Below are 13925 nucleotides of genomic sequence, written 5' to 3'. Positions count from 1 at the left end.
TTTCTGAACCAACGTCTTTCTAACATTCATTAATTTTGTAGTGTTTCTTAAGATAGTCCTTGAATTTCTTCCAATCTTCTTCTGCTGTCTCTCTCCCCTGGTCTCGGATTCTGCCAGTCATCTCTGCCAGTCCCATATAATCTATCACCTTCATCTGCCATTCTTCCAAGGTGGGTAGGTCTTGTGTCTTCCAATACTTTGCGATGAGTATTCTTGCTGCTGTTGTGGCGTACATAAAGAATGTTCTATCCTTCTTTGGCACCAATTGGCCGACGTTTCGGTGCTTCTGTGCATGCGCGTGATGTCATTTTGACGGTCTGTGCATGCGCATGCGGTGAAACCAGGAAGTAACATGCCACGGAGCGCAACCCAAATTTGCCTAACCCGAAGCGTATTCATCCCGAGGTATGACTGTACTCTGGATTCATACTGGCCAATGGCCCCCCTAGTCCAGCATCCTGTTTTTATGGGGGCCGACCAGGTGCCCCAAAGGGAAATTTGCAAGCAAGACTCTCCCCATAAGGGCCCTTGCTCCTCCTGCAGATTCCAGCAACTGGAGTTCAAAGGCATTACTGCTTCTGATCACAGCCTGGTATCCATCCATAGCCCTCTCCTCCTCCATGAATTTGGCCAACCCTCTTTTAAAGCCGTCCCAGTCGGCAGCCATCCTTGGCTCTTGTGGCAGTGAGTTCCACAGGTCAACTATGTCCTGCATGCAGGATTTCCTGTTACCCGTTCTGAATCTCCCGACTTTTGCCTTCATTGGATGTCTAAGAGTTCTAGCGTTGCAAGAAAGGGAGGTGAACCTTTTCTCTCTGCCTGCTTTCTCGACGCCGTACAGAATTTTCTGTACTTCGGCCGCGTCGCCCCTGGCTCACTTTCCTCCAAACCTCTGCTGGCGGGAGAGTCTCTCTGGAGGGGCATTCCTGCAGCACCACAAAAGTGGGGAATATGGGGTGCACAGTTGGAAGTCAAACGCCTTGGATGTAACCTTCGACGCCTCCCTTTCCATGGAGCCACAGCAAAAGTGGCATTTTTCCATCTCCGCCGTATCAAGCAGTTGGTCCCTTAGCTTTCTCGCCCTGATCTGGCCACTGCGATCCATGCCATGGTCACATCCAGGCTTGATTATTGTAACTCGCTCTACGCGGGGCTGCCCTTGAAGCTGACCCAGAAACTCCAGCGGGTGCAGAATGCTGCGGCAAGACTCCTTGCCACGGGATCACATTCATCCAGTGCTGTTCCAGCTGCACTGGCTCCCGGTGGAGTACAGGGTCAGGATTAAGGTGCTGGTTTTGACCTTTAAAGCCCTATGCAGCCTAGGACCCTCGTACCTACGGGACCGCCTCTCCAGGTATGCCCCACGGAGGACCTTAAGGTCCACAAATGACAACACCTTGGAGGTCCCAAGTCGTAAGGTGGTTAGGTTGGTCTCCACTAGGGCCAGGGCCTTTTCAGTACTGGCCCTGACTTGGTGGAACGCTCTGTCACAAGAGACTAAGGTCCTGCGGGATTTGACATCTTTCTGCAGGGCCTGCAAGACAGAGCTGTTCCGAATGGCCTTTGGTTTAGACTCAGTCTGACCCTTATGTTTCCCTCCCCTTAGGGTTTTGATCTATGGGCTACTTTTAAAATGAGGCTGCATTTTTACCTGTATTTTAAATTGTTTTTTTTCCCCTAGTATGTTTTTACTGTAATTTTACTGGTGTTAGCTGCCCTGAGCCCGGCTCTGGCCGGGGAGGGTGGGGTATAAATAAAATTTATTATTTATTATTATTAAGTCAAACGTTTTGGCTCTTGAACGCCGCAAACCTGGAAGTGAGTGTTCCGGTTTGCAAATGTTCTTTGGAACCCGAACGTCCGACGTGGGTTCCGCAGTTTCCGATTGGCTGCAGGAGTTTCTTGCAGCCAATCAGAAGCCTCGCCTTGATTTCCGAATGTTTTGGAAGTCAAATGGACTTCCGGAACGGATTCCGCTTGACTTTCGAGGTACGACTGTAGTTACTCGTTGCATTTCTGTCCCCCCACTTTGTGCAGGGGCTGAGAGTTGTGCAGGGATCGGGACCCTTGGGGCAGGCAGGCAGCATTGAGAACACCTGCTGCACCGGCTGGTAGGAAGCCGGTCTGCCAACATTGAGAGGCGAAAAACAGGACTCGGTCTTCTGGGGCTGCACTCCCACGGAAGTTCTGCGACTCGCACGGGATCACAACCCCCAAATACACTTTTTTGGGGGGTGCCGCTCCAAAACGTGTGTTTTGGGGTGCTGTGCAAGATTGCACCAGGGCCGGATTTAAGTTTGATGAGGCGCTCAGCTCCTGAAGGTAATGGGGCCCTTTCTGTGTCCAGCTGTCCTTTGTCAACAACAAATTGCTGCTGTTTTTTGTGTTAAATGCTGCATCTGCTAGAATGGTCATTTATGGACCTCATAGGTATCTCAAGCCATTTGCACATCACAAAATGTGTATTTTCTCAAAGGAATTGTTGAACTGAAATACAATGCAGAAGAAGTCTATTAATAGTGAAATACAATTAAGAAGAAGTATATTAATAGTGAAATAATTATTAAGCTCTAACTTAAAATGAGGGACACGGGTGGTGCTGTGGGTCAAACTACAGGGCCTAGGACTTGCCGATCAGAAGGTCGGCGGTTCGAATCCCCGCGACGGGTCAACAACTTTGGGGTCCCCCCCCTTAAAAAAGGTTGGCAATTCTGGGAAACCTGGGGGGGGTGCCAGCGGGATCTTTGCACCACGGCGCTGGATATGCTTAAGACGGCCCTGTGGCCGTCACTGTATTTTGCTGCTCCTTCGGTTCGCCTGGGGTGCAGCGATATACAGGCGGTGTGCAAATTAAAAGTGGATCAATAATAATAACAATAACAACAACAACAACTCTGGGAGGCTTCCAACAAAACACTAAAATACAATAACCTACTAAACATTAAAAGCTTCAGTAAACAGGACTGCCTTCAGATGTCTTCTAAAAGCCTGGTAGTTGTTTATCTCTTTGACATCTGGTGGGAGGGCGTTCCACAGGGCGGGTGCCACCACCGAGAAGGCCCTCTGCCTGGTTCCCTGTAACCTCACTTCTTTCAGGGAGGGAACCGCCAGAAGGCCCTCGGAGCTGGACCTCAGTGTCTCGGCTCAACGATGGGGGTGGACACGCTCCTTCAGGTATACTGGACCGCGGCCGTTTAGGGCTTTTAAGGTCAGCTCCAACACTTTGAATTGTGCTCAGAAACGTACTGGGAGCCAGTGTAGGTCTTGAAATGAGCAAGAGGCCTAGTGGTTAGATCTGCGACGGATGCCTCGCCGAGCTCTGCTTGCAAGACCTTTAAGCTACCCCGCTCCTCACATGCTTCTGCAATTTCTTCGTCGCTCTCACATTTTCCCCTTGTGGCTGAGACCTCTCCATCCCACAATGACATCAGCTCCCATCAAGGTGTGCTTATATAATGCTTTGCCTCCGCAACGGTTGAAGCCCTTCCTGCCTGCCAGCCACACGCCGGGTGTTCGCACAGTCACACTCCAGGCAACACAGGCATCCGGAACACGCCTGACTCCGTTTCACACTGACGCCCCCGCTGGGTCCTGCAAAGGCCTGAGCGCTGCGCTCCTCTTCTCTGTCCTGGGTTATCATTGCCCGATTTACGTATAAGCTAAAAAAGCTCTAGCTTAGGGCCCAACTCTCTTGGGGGGGCCCCAAAAAAACAAAGGAGAAAAAACTGGATGTACATTTCCAAAAGATAAGATAAAAATAAAATAAAATAAACCCTACCTACAGCAAAAAGCAGAGACATCACCTTGCCGACAAAGGTCCGTATAGTTCAAGCTCTGGTTTTCCCAGTAGTGATGTATGGAAGTGAGAGCTGCACCATAAAGAAGGCTGATCGCCGAAGAATGGATGCTTTTGAATTCTGGTGCTGGAGGAGACTCTGGAGAGTCCCATGGACTGCAAGAAGATCCAACCTCTCCATTCTGAAGGAAATCAGCCCTGCGTGCTCACTGGAAGGACAGATCCTGAAGCCGAGGCTCTAAGACTTTGGCCACCTCAGGAGAAGAGAAGACTCTCTGGAAAAGACCCTGATGTTGGGAAAGATGGAGGGCACAAGGAGAAGGGGACGACAGAGGACGAGATGGTGGGACAGTGTTCTGGAAGCTACCAGCATGAGTTTGACCAAACTGCGGGAGGCAGTGGAAGACAGGAGTGCCTGGCGTGCTCTGGTCCAGGGGGTCCCGAAGAGTCGGACACGACTAAATGACTAAACAACAAACAACAACAACCTACAGCAACCGTGTTTTGTGTTGTGTAGGCTCCAGTGACGTAAGTCGTGGGCCCCGCCTGCTCCCTCAAATATCCCTGGTTTGCTCCTTTCTATATATAGGGTGCCTACATTCTGCATGGATTGGTTGCACTGCAACATGTGCAAATGGCTTGAGATACCTATGAGGTCCATAAATGACCATCTAGCATATTTTCAACACAAAAAACAGCGACGATTCATTGTTGACAAAGGACAGCTGGACATATAAAGGGCCCCATTACCTTCAGGAGCTGAGGGTCTCATCAGATCTAAATCCGGCCCTGCAGGTTATGTAACATGGAAGAAGAAGAAGAAGAAGAAGAAGAAGAAGAAGAAGAAGAAGAAGAAGAAGAAGAAGAAGAAGAAGAAGAAGAAGAGGAGGAGGAGGAGGAGGAGGAGGAGGAGGAGGAGGAGGAGTAGTAGTAGTTTGGATTTGATATCCTGCTTTATCAGTACCCGAAGGAGTCACAAAGCATCTAACATTCTCCTTTCCCTTCCTCTCCCACAACAAACACTCTGTGAGGTGAAACAAAAAAAATTCCTTCCAGTAGCACCTTAAAGACCAACTAAGTTAGTTCTTGGTATGAGCTTTCGTGTGCATGCACACTTCTTCAGATACACTTCTTCAGATACACTTCTTCAGTGTATCTGAAGAAGTGTGCATGCACACGAAAGCTCATACCAAGAACTAACTTAGTTGGTCTTTAAGGTGCTACTGGAAGGAATTTTGTTTTGTTTTGACTATGGCAGACCAACACGGCTACCTATCTGTATCTGTGAGGTGAGTGGGGCTGAGAGACTTCAGAGAAGTGTGACCCGATTATGAGTCCACCGCTCTTAACCACTACAGTGGTACCTTGGGTTACAGACGCTTCGGGTTACAGACTCCGCTAACCCAGAAATAGTACCTTGGGTTAAGAACTTTGCTTCAGGATGAGAAGAGAAATCGGGCTCCGGTGGCGCAGCGGCAGCTGGAGGCCCCATTAGCTAAAGTGGTGCTTCATTTTATGAACAGTTTCAGGTTAAGAATGGACCTCCAGAACGAATTAAGTACTTAACCTGAGGTACCACTGTGCACCACACTGGAAGGACGGCGATCTCCTGGGTTCAAGGCTGACCTCCCCTCTGCTGGGATTTGTGGATGCTCCACATGGATTTTCAGAGGTCACATTTTTAAAACCAAAACAAATAGGGAAGTGGGGAAGTGGTTTTAGAGGGTCACACATTTCTCTGCATTGGTCACTCTCCTGCACTCAGTTTGTTGGCCTGATCATAGAATCACAGAACTGTAGAATTGGAAGGGAACATGCGGGGTATCGAACCTGCAACCTTGGCCTTATCAGCACCACGCTTTTAAGCTCCAGCAGGGCATTTACATATTCATTTCGCATCATGTCTACACTGCTTGCTTGACTGTTTGTGTTTTTTAAATAAAAAACACACACAAATGGGTTTACAAAAATCAATAAAATTATCCATAAGGAGAACTAACAAGGCTCCTTTCAGACTTTCGAGAAGTTAAAGTAACAGTTGGCTCAAAGCAGATCAACACTCACTCCGATGATGCGGAACAGGGATGGCTGTCAACCATAGCTGTCAACCGTCCCTTATTTGGCGGGACAGTCCCTTATCCCAGCACCGTGTCCCGCTGCTGTCCCTTATTGATGATGTCCCTTAAATTTCCCGGGTTTCAAAGGAAGCAGCTCCTCTCCCTCCCTCCCTGCCGGCCAAGGAGGAGGGAGGCTCCAACTGGGTTGCTTGGCTGCGTTGCTCGCCCAATAAGAAGTCTGAGAACGACTGGGGGGTGGAGCTTGCATGCCTTGTGCCAATCAAATTGGCCACGTTGCCTGGGGACTCGCCTTTGCTCAGCGCTTCCCAGCAGAGAGGTGACGGTGGTTTTCCTTGCTGCATCCCCTTTGCCGGGTTGCTGCGCTGTGGGAACCACCGCTTGAGGCTTCATTTGGCTGCTGGCTGGGCTTTCTGCCTTTGGCACGGAGGGGCTCAGAAGTTGAACATACCTGTGCCCCTTGGAAAATCCCTTATTTTGGCTGCTGATCCCTTATTTTCAAGGTTGGTGGCCCCTTCTTTTCAAATCTGTAAGTTGACAGCTATGTGTGGCACCTGTCGCAGTGCCAGTTCCAATCGACTGAAGCAGCCAAGTGGGCACATATAGGGTGAGCCAATCTTGCAGGTAAACTGGCCCCCAGTTGTTCAGGGCTTTATATACTAATAGTAACAGCTTGAACTTGGCCCCGTAGCCAATCAGCAACCAGGGCAGATTTCTGAGCACCCAAGTTGTATGCGGACAAAGCTTCTCTCCCGTCAGCGCATTGTAGTCGTCCCGTCCTTTGTAACCACTTCTTACATTTTTATGTTCTTTACCATTCCTGGAAGGGATGTGGGTGGCGGGTGGGTTAAACCACAGAGCCTAGGGCTTGCCGATCAGAAGGTCGGCGGTTCGAATCCCCGCGACGGGGTGAGCTCCCGTTGCTCAGTCCCTGCTCCTGCCAACCTAGCAGTTCAAAAGCACGTCAAAGTGCAAGTAGATAAATAGGTACCACTCCAGCGGGAATGGACCCCAGAGTCGTCCACGACTGGACCTAATGGTCGGGGTCCCTTTACCCTTTACCTTTACTTTACCATTCCAGGAAAGGGATAGCCTGGCTGCTGTGACTCGCATCACATACACCGATAACTTCAAGCAACTTTTCTGCACACAATGTTTGATTTTATACACGTCCGTCCTGTTTCTCAAGCTCTTGGGCCAGTCTAGTTCCATCACCTACATTCAGGAAACAGAGAAAGACTTTTAAAAAACAAAAACAAAACATTCATCCATTTAGATTTTTGGCCGCTAAGTTTGCGTAGTTTTTACCTGATCGGCTTTAAACTGCTGTCTGGCAATAGAATGTTTTGAATCGTTTTATGGGATTTTATCGCTGTGAGCCACCCAAGGGCAGTCAAAATCGTTGAAGGGGTGGAGAAACTCCCCTATGGAAAAAGATTGTCACATTTGGGATTTTTTGGGTTGAGAGAAAAGGCTAATAATAATAATAATAATAATAATAATAATAATTTATTTATACCCTGCCCTTCTGGCTGGGTTTCCCCAGCCACTCTGGGCGGCTTCCAACAAAGATTTAAAATACATTAAAATGTCAAACATTAAAAGCTTCCCTGAACAGGGCTGCCTTCAGATATGTTCTAAATGTCAGGTAGTTATTTTTCTCTTTGACATCTGGTGGGAGGGCATTCCACAGGGCGGGCACCACCACCGAGAAGGCCCTCTGCCTGGTTCCCTGTAACTTGGTTTCTCACAGGGAGGGAACCACCAGAAGGCCCTCGGAGCTGGACCTCAGTGTCTGGGCAGAATGAGGGGGGTAGAGACGCTCCTTCGGGTATATTAAGATAAATTATTAGGACAAAAACCAAGCTGGAAAGGATTTGCTGAAATATTTAATTGAACTAGAATACAAAAAAGGGAGGTGTGAGGAGGTCAGGGAAATAAGTAAATGAAAGACAAGACATGGAAAGATGGACTTTTTTTATTTGTTTTTATTTTTCTGCATTTTGTATTTTCTGTTTCTTCTTTTTTTTCCTTCTCATTTTTGTAACTTTTTTGAAACTTTAATAAATATTAATAATAATAAAAAAGAAGTAGTACAGTGGTACCTCGGGTTAAGAACTTAATTCGTTCCGGAGGCCCGTTCTTAACCTGAAACTGTTCCTAACCTGAAGCACCACTTTAGCTAATGGGGACTCCTGCTGCCACCGGGCGATTTCTGTTCTCATCCTGAAGCAAAGTCCACCAATCCCACAGCACCTCCTTTACCTCTCATTGTGTCTTCCTGTTTTCCTGATCATCTCTATCCTAGCACCTAGATATAAATCCCTCTTTCTTTTCCCTTCACAGACTCAGCCAGATTTCTGTCCTTGAACCTTGGCTTTTAAGGTATTCATTTAGGCACTCCTTTTTCACTTCACTTTTTGGTTTTTGTCTTGTTGTATCTGTCAATCTGGCTAATTCTAAATATTCCATTTCATGTGCTAAGGCATAGGAGCCTTGCCAGAAAGAAAAGGGGGCAACTCTATAAAGGGACTAGATGTCATAGATGTCAGACACAAGTATGTCACCCAATGTAATTTGGGAGGAAAATTTCTATATCGATTGTTTTACTCGTGGATAGTCAAATATCAGAATTCAGCTGTGGTCTGAAATTCACATTTATATATATGTCTATTAAACGCTGGGTGAATGTTAGGTTCCAGCCCTGATATTTGGCAAGTGCTTCCTAACAACGCTTGTGTAACCTTGGAAACTCAGGCATCACGTTCCTCAGAAACATTTTGCAGAACCTCAAATTGTACAACACCTTGGATCATTTTTGCCTTGAACGTTGCAGGACTGTTTGGAGTTAGTCAGGGTAGGGGTTGAATGGGGCTGCCTTAAGGCTGCCAACTTTTATTTTTGGCGAGGCTCCTCTGCCCTTAGCAACTAGATGATGTAGCAAAATCCAGCAGGTTATTAAAGGCCCAGGAGCCCCGTCAAAAAGAGAGAGAGAGAGAGAGAGAGAGAGAGAGAGAGAGAGAGAGAGAGAGAGAGGAAGGAAGGGAGGGAGGGAGGGAGGGAGGGAGGAAGGAAGGAAGGAAGGAAGGAAGGAAGGAAGGAAGGAAGGAAGGAAGGAAGGAAGGAAGGAAGGAAGGAAGGAAGGAAGGAAGGTAGCAGATCTCAACTCCTTTTTGCTCTGGGAAGAAATGCTATTCTAGGCTACATCAAAAGGAATTATAGTGTCTAGATCAAGGGAAGTCATGGTACTGCTCTATTCTGCCTTGATCAGACCAAAACTGGAATCCTGTGTCCAATTCTGGGCACCGCAATTTAGGAAGGATGTTGACGAGCTGAAACGTGTGCAGAGGAGGGCAACCAAGAGGATCAAGGGCCTGGAAGCCAAGCCTGATGAGGAATGGTTGAAGGAGCTGGGTATGATTAGCCTGGAAAAACGGAGACTGAGAAGAGATAGGAGAGCCATCTTCAAATATCTCAAGGGTTGTCACATGGAAGCTGGAGCAAACTTGTTTTCTCCTGCTCTGGAGTGTAGGACTCGAACCCATGGCTTCTTCTTCCACCACCGCCTGCTGTGCGGTCCAGGAGGCGGCTGAGCTTCCTGAGCAAGGGACGAAGGGCTGACTGACAGAGCCAAACGGCCCCATAGCGGTTCTCCCCAAAAACCCACACAGCCCAACGGCTGTTTTGTGGGCGATGCCAACAGGAGACACCTGGAGAAGGCAGCGAACAACCCCCCCAGCCCGTAATCTTTCCCTTCCTCTTCTCCAGGGCGCCTTGCCCTCCCCGCTTACCCTCTGTGCCAAAGACAGGCCCTTCTCCCTCTCTTCTCTCCCTCCATTTTGCCAGTTTGCAATAGAAGGGGAGGTGATCGCCCTGACCATGAGGTTGGTCGCCCAAGGAGCACGTACCTTGCTGATGGGTCTGATGTAGAGGCAATATTTCTCCGATGCAAATATTGATGCAAATGTGAGTGCCTGGAGGCGGTTGGAGGATGGATGGCGGCTAACAGATTGAGGTTGAATCCTGACAAGGCAGAAGTACTGTTTTTGGGGGACAGGAGGCGGGCTGGTGTGGAGGACTCCCTGGTCTTGAATGGGGTAACTGTGCCCCTGAAGGACCAGGTGTGCAGCCTGGGAGTCATTCTGGACTCACAGCTGTCCATGGAGGCGCAGGTTAATTCTGTGTCCAGGGCAGCTGTCTACCAGCTCCATCTGGTACGCAGGATGAGACCCTCCCTGCCCACGGACTGTCTCGCCAGAGTGGTGCATGCTCTGGTTATCTCCCACTTGGACTACTGCAATGCGCTCTACGTGGGGCTACCTTTGAAGGTGACCCGGAAACTACAACTAATCCAGAATGCGGCAGCTAGACTGGGGACTGGGGGCGGCCGCTGAGACCACATAACACTGGTCTTGAAAGACCTACATTGCCTCCCAGTACGTTTCCGAGCACAATTCAAAGTGTTGGTGCTGACCTTGAAAGCCCTAAACGGCCTCGGCCCAGTATACCTGAAGGAGCGTCTCCACCCCCATCGTTCAGCCTGGACACTGAGGTCCAGCTCCGAGGGCCTTCTGGCGGTTTCCTCACTGCGAGAAGCCAAGTTACACGGAACCAGGTAGAGGGCAGAGGTGGTGGCACCTGTCCTGTGGAACACCCTCCCACCAGAAGTCAAAGAGAACAACTACCAGACTTTTAGAAGACATCTGAAGGCAGCCCTGTTTGGGGAAGCTTTCAATGTTTAATAGGTTATTGTATTTTAATATTCTGTTGGAAGCTGCCCAGAGTGGCTACGGAAACCCAGCCAGATGGGCGGGGTATAAATAATAAATTATTATTATTATTATTATTATTATTATTATTATTATTATTATTATTTGCATCCTATTTCATAACAACAACAACTTTATTATTCATACCCTGCCCATTTGGCTAGGTTGCCCCTGCCACTCTGGGAGGCTTCCAACATATATAAACACATAATCAAACATTTTAAAACTTCCCTCTACAGGGCTGCCTTCAGTTGCCATCTAAAGGTTGTATATTTACTTATCTCCTTGGCTCAGGGGGGTCACATAACTCCATACCCTCCAGCATTTCTCGGATGAAAATAGTGACTTCCTACAGAAAAGCGGGACATTCCAAGATCAAATCATAGACCGGGACGACTTCTGTAAATCTCAGACTGTCCTTGGAAAATAAGGCCTGGGTTTTCTCCCTCTGAAATTTTGGGACAACGACGGGTTATACGTTACAGACGGAAGACATTGCTTTGATGGTGTCCTTGTGTCTGTATCCCACAGACAGGATATAAATAAATGACATTATTGTGGGCTAGGGTGTCCCTGTTTTCATTGGGCGAATGTTGGAGGGCATGGGGAACCTCGCAGCTCCGAGGGAAGCCAGCGATGGGATGGTTTGAATAAAAAGGCCCCCGGCCAGCTGATGGAATTCGCCATCTGCGTCGGGGAGAAGAGAAGAAGGCGATGGATTACCCTGGCGCGAAAGGCCTGCCCCCCCTCCATTTCATAGAGATTAGGGGCAGACGAGCTAAGGGTGGGTTTGGCCCCATATGTCCCCGTGCTGGACAAAAGAAAGCCAAGACCTCTCGCAATAGCCCCCGTTTCCCAGGGCAACGGCTGAGCCCAGGGTCTGTTAAAGGACTTATTGTGGCTGCAATTCGAAAGGAGATGGCCGGGGAGGGGGGGCGGCAGCTGCTCCCTCCATCAATGGTGGGGAGGCGATGGGAACAGCAGGCCGGCACATGCCTCCATCCTCTGGGCTTTCTTCCCAGAGACCGCCCAACCCACCCGCTCCCTGGCCCACCCCCACTTTTCACAGGAGGGTCCTGGGTGAGTTGGAGGCACAGATTTCTGCCAGGCGGGGGGGTCTGTGGTGTGTGGAGAAATGCTCTGCGCATGGATGCGGGCCGTGAGCAAGAGGAGCGATCTGCAAGGAGCGCTACCGAAGAAAGTCACTTGCGGAATGAACCCCAGGGCAAGGGGTGAAATAGTTTACAGTGGTACCTTGGTTCTTAAACTTAATCCGTTCCAAAACCAAGGCACACTTTCCCATAGAAAGTCATGCAAAAAGGATTGATCCGTTCCGGACTTTTAAAAACAACCCCTAAAACAGCAACTGAACATGAATTTTACTATCTAACGAGACCATGGATCCATAAAATGAAAGCAATAATAAATATACAGTGGTATCTCGGGTTAAGAACTTAATTCGTTCTGGAAGTCTGTTCTTAACCTGAAACTGTTCTTAATCTGACACACCACTTTAGCTAATGGGGCCTCCTGCTGCCACCGCACGATTTCTCTTCTCATCCTGAAGCAAAGTTCTTAACCCAAGGTACTATTTCTGGGTTAGCGGAGTCTGTAACCTGAAGCGTCTGTAACCTGAAGTGTCTGTCACCCGAGGTACCACTGTACTGTACTATAAAATAAATAAGACAGTATTGTAGATGAGAGAAATTAAAATTACTATTTTTTTCTTACCTGCACTAGGAGTCTTGGTTGACCACAAACTTGACATGAGCCAACAGTGTGACGCGGCAGCTAAAAAAGCCAATGCAATTCTGGGCTGCATCAATAGGAGTATAGCATCTAGATCAAGGGAAGTAATAGTGCCACTGTATTCTGCTCTGGTCAGACCTCACCTGGAGTACTGTGTCCAGTTCTGGGCACCACAGTTCAAGAAGGACACTGACAAACTGGAACGTGTCCAGAGGAGGGCAACCAAAATGGTCAAAGGCCTGGAAACGATGCCTTATGAGGAACGGCTAAGGGAGCTGGGCATGTTTAGCCTGGAGAAGAGGAGGTTAGGGGGTGATATGATAGCCATGTTCAAATATATAAAAGGATGTCACATAGAGGAGGGAGAAAGGTTGTTTTCTGCTGCTTCAGAGAAGCGGACACGGAGCAATGGATCCAAACTACAAGAAAGAAGATTCCACCTCAACATTAGGAAGAACTTCCTGACAGTAAGAGCTGTTCGACAGTGGAATTTGCTGCCAAGGAGTGTGGTGGAGTCTCCTTCCTTGGAGGTCTTTAAGCAGAGGCTTGACAACCATATGTCAGGAGTGCTCTGATGGTGTTTCCTGCTTGGCAGGGGGTTGGACTCGACGGCCCTTGGGGTCTCTTCCAACTCTAGGATTCTATGATGATAGTCATTGCTTGGATGGGGGCTTTTATCCATTTCCGCAGTCGCACAATCCATCCATCTATCAGTAGCTGAACTGGGTTCCACTCAGTCACAAAAACAAAGGAACCGAAAAAGCCTCAAAAACAAAAACACAAAATAAATAGCAAAAAATAAAGCACCAAACTTAATCTGTTCCGGAAGTCCATTTGACTTCCGAAATGTTCAGAAACCAAAGCGCAGCTTTGATTGGTGCAGGCGCCCCAGAAATAATAGCCGACGGCCGCATCAGATGTTCAGCTTCCGAAAAGCGTTTGAAAATTGGAACACTTTCATGAATGTTAGAATGATGTTGGAACGAATGTATGTGGTTTTAGCAGAAATGTTATAAAGGTTTAGGAAAAAACAGACTGTTAATTGGTGAAAGGAGGGAAAGTAAAGTTAGATTAATATTAAGATAAATTACAGGACAAAAATTGGAAAAGATGGGAAGGATTAGCTGAAACAGCTAACCGAACTAGAATACAAAAAAGGGAGCTGTGAGGAGGTCAAGGAAACAAGCAAATGAAAGATAAGTTATGGGAAGAGTTGCTGTGTTTGCATTTTTTCTGTTCTTCTCTTTTTCCTTTTTTTCCTTTTTTACTTATTGTGATGTGTTGGCTTGCTTTTGTTTAATATGGTGTTTTTACTTTTGCTTTTTGTAACCCTTAAAATTTTAATAAATATTTTTTTTAAAAAAAGAAAAGAAAATTGGAACCCTTTCTTCCGGGTTTTCGGCGTTTCAGAACCAAGGCGTTTGAGTACCAAGGTACCACTGTACGGCTAGGTGCCAAGAGCTGTGCATAGTGTCGATGTGCCCGTTCCTAAAGTGCTGTGCCGCCACCTTTTTAAAAAAATAATAATATTTATTA

This window comes from Podarcis melisellensis (assembly GCF_964234715.1).
Source record: "Podarcis melisellensis genome assembly, chromosome: 8".
Taxonomy (NCBI): domain Eukaryota; kingdom Metazoa; phylum Chordata; class Lepidosauria; order Squamata; family Lacertidae; genus Podarcis; species Podarcis melisellensis.
The sequence above is the reverse complement of the archived record's forward strand: the minus strand, read 5'-3'. Positions refer to the sequence as shown.